We start from the raw sequence: 5,581 nt of genomic DNA on the forward strand, positions 1-5,581 counted from the left end.
ATAACAAGTGATTGTTACTGCCAGTTGTGCATAGCGAGTAATCGTTACTGCCAGATGTGTATAGTAAGTATTTACTACTGCCAGAGATAGTTGTGCATAGTAAGTGATTACTACTGCCAGTTGTGCATAGTACGGGGGGTACTACTGCCAGTTGAGCATGGTACGAAAGTACTACTGCCAGTTGTTGAGTTGAGCATAGCACGGTGTTAGGGGAGTTGTGCTACTGCCAGTGATATAAGTGAGTTATACGGATGAAGTAATGAGAATTTGAAGGAAGTCAATTCTAGTTGGATTATTATTGTTGTTGTTTAGTTTATTCCTACTCAACCTCGTGGTTGACCGTGTATTCGTGAACACCTGCGGTGAACCGTTTTATGGGGATCAGATTTGGCAGGTACTAAAGATTAGCTGACTCGGGAGCATTGGGATGTGAGCTCGACTTGGACCATTGTGGAAGTCTAGATCACCTAGAACAATTACATCAATTTATTTATTTCCGCTGCGAGTTGTAAATATTTTATATTAAGTTTTAGTTAGTTAAATTTGTAATAAACATGTAATCGCTAAGTTTTAATTTAAAGTACTTTGGTATTGTTATACTTTGTTATTCACTACCTCGGGAAAACGAGATGGTAACAGCCCTATTTATTTGGGAATGTCTAGCTAAATGCTCCTGAATAAATGGGGGTGTTACATAAAATTGCATAAACTGGATCATTGTATAAGAAGAGATGTAGAAATTTAGCATGTAGCAAATTTATTCCTGAACACTTTAAACAACAACAAAAAATGGAATAGAAGTCACACATATAATATTGGAATCTTCTTCCTTTGTATAGCTCAATATGAAAACTTCAAAGTTACATGATTCATCCTAGAAATTGAATTCAAATCGACTATTGTTATAAAGAGAAGCACTTATTTATTAGTCAAACCCAATTTTCAAATTCTAATGTACCTAAACCAAGATTTTTAATAGATTCATGTATTAATATTGGCCATAACATTAATTTATGATACAAATCAAAGTTTTTTCCAAAACCTTGAACATAAACACTTGATCTCAGCATTAATTATTGAGTTTTTCGGAAAAATGCAAATGTAAATAGGGCTTCAATTGAATACAAACCTCATTTAATGGAGAATGATGTGATCCATGACATTGTTGAAGACTTGCAGGAAATCGCAGTGGTTGAAGAATGGCAAAACTAGAGGAAATTTGGGGAAAAATAAAAATAGGAGAGTAAGGAGAGAGAAACGTAATGTTTTTGTATTTTCAAGCCCCTGCCATATAGCATGAGAATAAATCTCGGCCCGTGGATAAGCTTGATACGAGGCTTCTTTGAAATTAAGGTTCTCACGGTTCTCATTATATGAGTGGTTCTCACCGGATCTCGACCTTATATATATATATATATATATATATATATAGTAATGAGATCGTGTAAGTCCACCCCAAAGCCTTGAGTCTATAAGTCCTCATCCAAGCCATTGGATGAGAAAAATGGAAGGTTGAGAATAGAAGAAAAAAAAGGAGTTTATGGACTAATTTAATCACTCTCTCTTTCTCTCTACCCTTACTAATTAATCACTAATCCACCATAATTTACTATATATCATTTTTCTCTCATTTATTTTTCTCTCATCTCACATAATATCATTCACTCCCTCCTTCTAAAATCCAATAAAATAAAAAATCCAAAGAAATCAAATTTTGAAATCTCCCTCACTAACTCACCACCCACCCGCGACCACCATTACCGGCCCACCACCCACGGCCATCGCCACCCACCCCCACACGCACAACCGCGCTCCTCTCCTCCCGTTTCCACCACTGTTGCCGCTCCCAACGCGCACCTTCTCCACCACATTAGCCCCATAACCAGCTCCACCACCGACCCCGACTCCCTCCGCGATAACAACACCACCACGCACCAACGAGCCCACCCACCACCACGCCTACACTCACGACGACCCACCACCGTTAGATCTGCATTTTTTTCTTTTTAAATCATTTTCAGATCTCGGTTTTGGTGGTGGTTGTTTTAGGGCGATGGCTGTGGTTGTTGGATGGTTGTTCGGTCAGATGGCTGTGGTTGTTATAGGGTGATGTCGGTGGTTGTTGGCGTTTTAAGGTAGTCGGTTTTTTTAAGATCTCTTTTTTTTTTTAGAGTTTTGATGGTGGTGGTGTTTAAATGTCGATGGTTTTAGTATTGTTGTGTCTTGTTTTGTTTTTCTTTTCAATGTTTTGTGTTTGCTTTTTTTTTTTTCCTTCTGTGTTTCGTTTTGTTTTTCAGTATTTTTTTCCCTAAGCTTTAGTTTTGATTGTTGGCTTCTCATTATTTTTTAAATTTTAGATCTAGGTTTTTGAAATAGATCGAAAAAAAAAGATCTCACATAAGTTGTTTAATTTTGTGAGATCTTTTTATTTTAATCTTAGATTACACTTTTATCCATTAAAATTACACTTTTCTCCATTAAAATTAAACTTTTATCTATTAAAATTACACTTTTTTCTATTAAAGTTACATTTTTTCTGTTAAAGTTACATTTTTTTCTATTATTGAAGTTACACTTTTCTCCATTAAAATTACCCTTTTATCCATTAAAATTACACTTTTATCTATTAAAATTACAATTTTTTCTGTTAAAATTACACTTTTTTCTGTTAAAGATACATTTTTCTCTATTATTAAAGTTACACTTTTCTCTATTAAAATTACACTTTTTTCTTTTAAAATTACACTTTTTTCTGTTAAAATTAAACTTTTCTCCATTAAAATTACACTTTTTCCTATTAAAATTACACTTTTTTCTGTTAAAATTACACTTTTTCCTGTTAAAGTTACACTTATCTCTATTAAGGGTACTCTCTCAAGGACTAAAGTTATACTCTCAATGGACTAAAGTTACACTATCAAAGGACTAAAGTTACATTCTCAATGGATTAAAGTTACACAATGAACATGGACTAGAGATATATACTCTCAATGGACAAAAATTACAATTTAATGGCCTAAAATTACACTTTAGTTGACTAAAGTTACACTTCAGGACTAAAATTATAATTTAATGGACTAAAGTTACACTTCTGGACTAATATTACAATTTAATGGACTAAAATTACACTTTATTGGACTAAAGTTACACTTCTAAAAGACTAAAATTACACTTATAAATAACTCAATTTAGAATGAGTTGTGTTAAAATTTCTCAAAAATTGACGTAACATTGCTTCAAAATTTCAAATTTGTCGTAAAACGCAAAATTTGTCGTAAACTTGCTTCAAAATTTGAAATTTCAAAATAATATCCGTCAAAACCGCTTTCTTTTTGTTAAAATTATACTTTTTTTTGTTAGAATTACACTTTTATAACAGTAAAAGTGTCATAAAAATTGTATAAACTTTCTCTCAAAAAAAAAAATTGTAAAAACTTGAAAATATAAGAAGGCAAAAGATAGTGTTAATTGGGTAGATTAATCAATTAGTGAATGTATAATTAAAGCTAGAGAGAGAAAGTAGAATTAATTAGTGTATAGGAAACTAATTAGTGTTAAGTGTGTTTCTTGCTTTCAATCTCAATCATCAATATTGGAAGATCCAAGAGATGTAGTGAGGACTTAGGGACTCAAAATATATGAGGGACTCATTTGAACTTTATTCTATATATACATATATACATATATATATATATACACACACACACACACACACACACACACACACACACACACACACACACACACACATATATATATATATATATATATATATATATATATATTTATATATATATATATATATAATCGTTGTTAGTTTTACCATTAATATGTGCGAGTAGTTTCTTAATCTAGGGGAGGGGAAGTCATGTTTGATTAGCCATTTGGGCATGTTGAATTAGAGAATCATAATATCAATTTGTTGTTTATAATTCATGCTTGTTACGTAACGTTAATATTTGATTATTGGCCATGAAAGTCGGGAATTGAATTAGGCAAAGCATGTTTAGTAGACCAACCTAATTTGTGCGAAAGCTCGTTAGTAATCATTCTATGGTTCAGTAATAGACCGAAGGGAAATTTCTAATAACCTAAACATCAATTGGTTCATGTTCTTCTAATATGAGATCGTCTTATGCTAATCTATACATGTGTAACCCCTTTTCCCCTAGATCTTTTATCATAATTGCTTACATCTTATTTACATAATTGTTTTCATCTTAAACAACCAACCAAAACCCAATCGTGACTGACCTTGATAAAATTATACCCATAGCTTGTCATATTGCATTTACCGTCTCCCTGAGATCAACCTCTACTTCCCTAACTAAATTTGTATGTTAGCTAAGCCTAGGGTATCTTTGTTAGGTACGCGATAAGCCTATCAAATTTTGGCGCCGTTGCCGGGGAGCACGGTTTCATTTCTTGTGACTAGTTGAATTTTATCTTGTTTTGCTTTGTCTTAAGGAACACTTGTTGCTTGAGACCGTTACTTACAATCTTTTCTAGATTGTTGTCTTATGCTCAGGTCCTCTCGAGTCGGTGAACTACTTCCCGTTGATCCCGAGCACGAGAAAACCGTGCGTAGACGGTAGCATTTCCTTAAAAAATTACCGAAAGCTGCATCTCTTGCGGAACTTGAAAGCATTCGAACATCTTAAATAGAAGACCTCAAAGCTCTTTAAAAAGAGGAAGTTCTACTTCTCAACCAACAGTAAAAAACATGGTTCGTTTATCCGATCATTCTAATCCCACCGAGGCTACGCTTCCTAGGGGTATTGCTGCTACCCAAATTGATGCAGCAAATTTTGAGATCAAGTCGGCTTTCATTAGCCTTGTTGAGAGGAATCAATTTTGTGGGAATCCAATGGAAGACCCTAATTTGCATGTCCAAAACATTTGCGACTATTGCTCTATAATTAGGAAAACGGGGGTTACTCAAGCTCAAATTCAAGAGACATTCTTCACTTTTTCTTTAATGGATAAGGCCAAGTTATGGATCAATAGCCTCAATAAATAAAAATGGGAATTACCGATTGGGATTCTTTGGCTCTTGCTTTTTACCAAAAATATTTCCCACCAGAAAAGACTCAACAATTGGGAAGCCAAATCACGGAATTTCGTCAAAATGGGCATGAGAGTTTGTATGAAGCATGGGAAAGATACAAAGAATTGCAAAGAGAATGCCCTCATCATGGGTTGGACCCATGGTTTCTTGCCATCACATTTTATAATGGGTGTTGTGCCGAGTCTCGTAGAATTTTGGACTCCGCCAACAATGAGAGATTCGACCAAATTGACACGGAACTTGCTCATTCTACCATTGAATCCATGGCGATACATGACTCTCATTATGTCAACTCTCGTAGTGCCCCATAGAAAGTCAAGGAAGAGGATCCAAGTATGTCTCTTTTGAAAGCTAAAGTATCTATTCTCCAACAACAAATGGACAATCGAGGTTCCAGTTCATCACAATCTCATGAACAAGTCAATGTCACTAGCTAAATCATTTTGTGTGACTTTTTTGGTGGTGCGGGACATGTTGCACAAGAATGTCGAAGTACAATTGAGAAAGTAAATG

General features: G+C 34.3%; 1 pseudogene; it reads right to left on the minus strand.

The window, feature by feature from the left end:
* Positions 1–5,086: 5,086 nt before the first annotated feature.
* Positions 5,087–5,201, minus strand: LOC141638929 (small nucleolar RNA R71; annotated as a pseudogene).
* Positions 5,202–5,581: the final 380 nt, after the last annotated feature.

Source organism: Silene latifolia, unplaced genomic scaffold (genome assembly GCF_048544455.1).
Source record: "Silene latifolia isolate original U9 population unplaced genomic scaffold, ASM4854445v1 scaffold_233, whole genome shotgun sequence".
NCBI lineage: Eukaryota > Viridiplantae > Streptophyta > Magnoliopsida > Caryophyllales > Caryophyllaceae > Silene > Silene latifolia.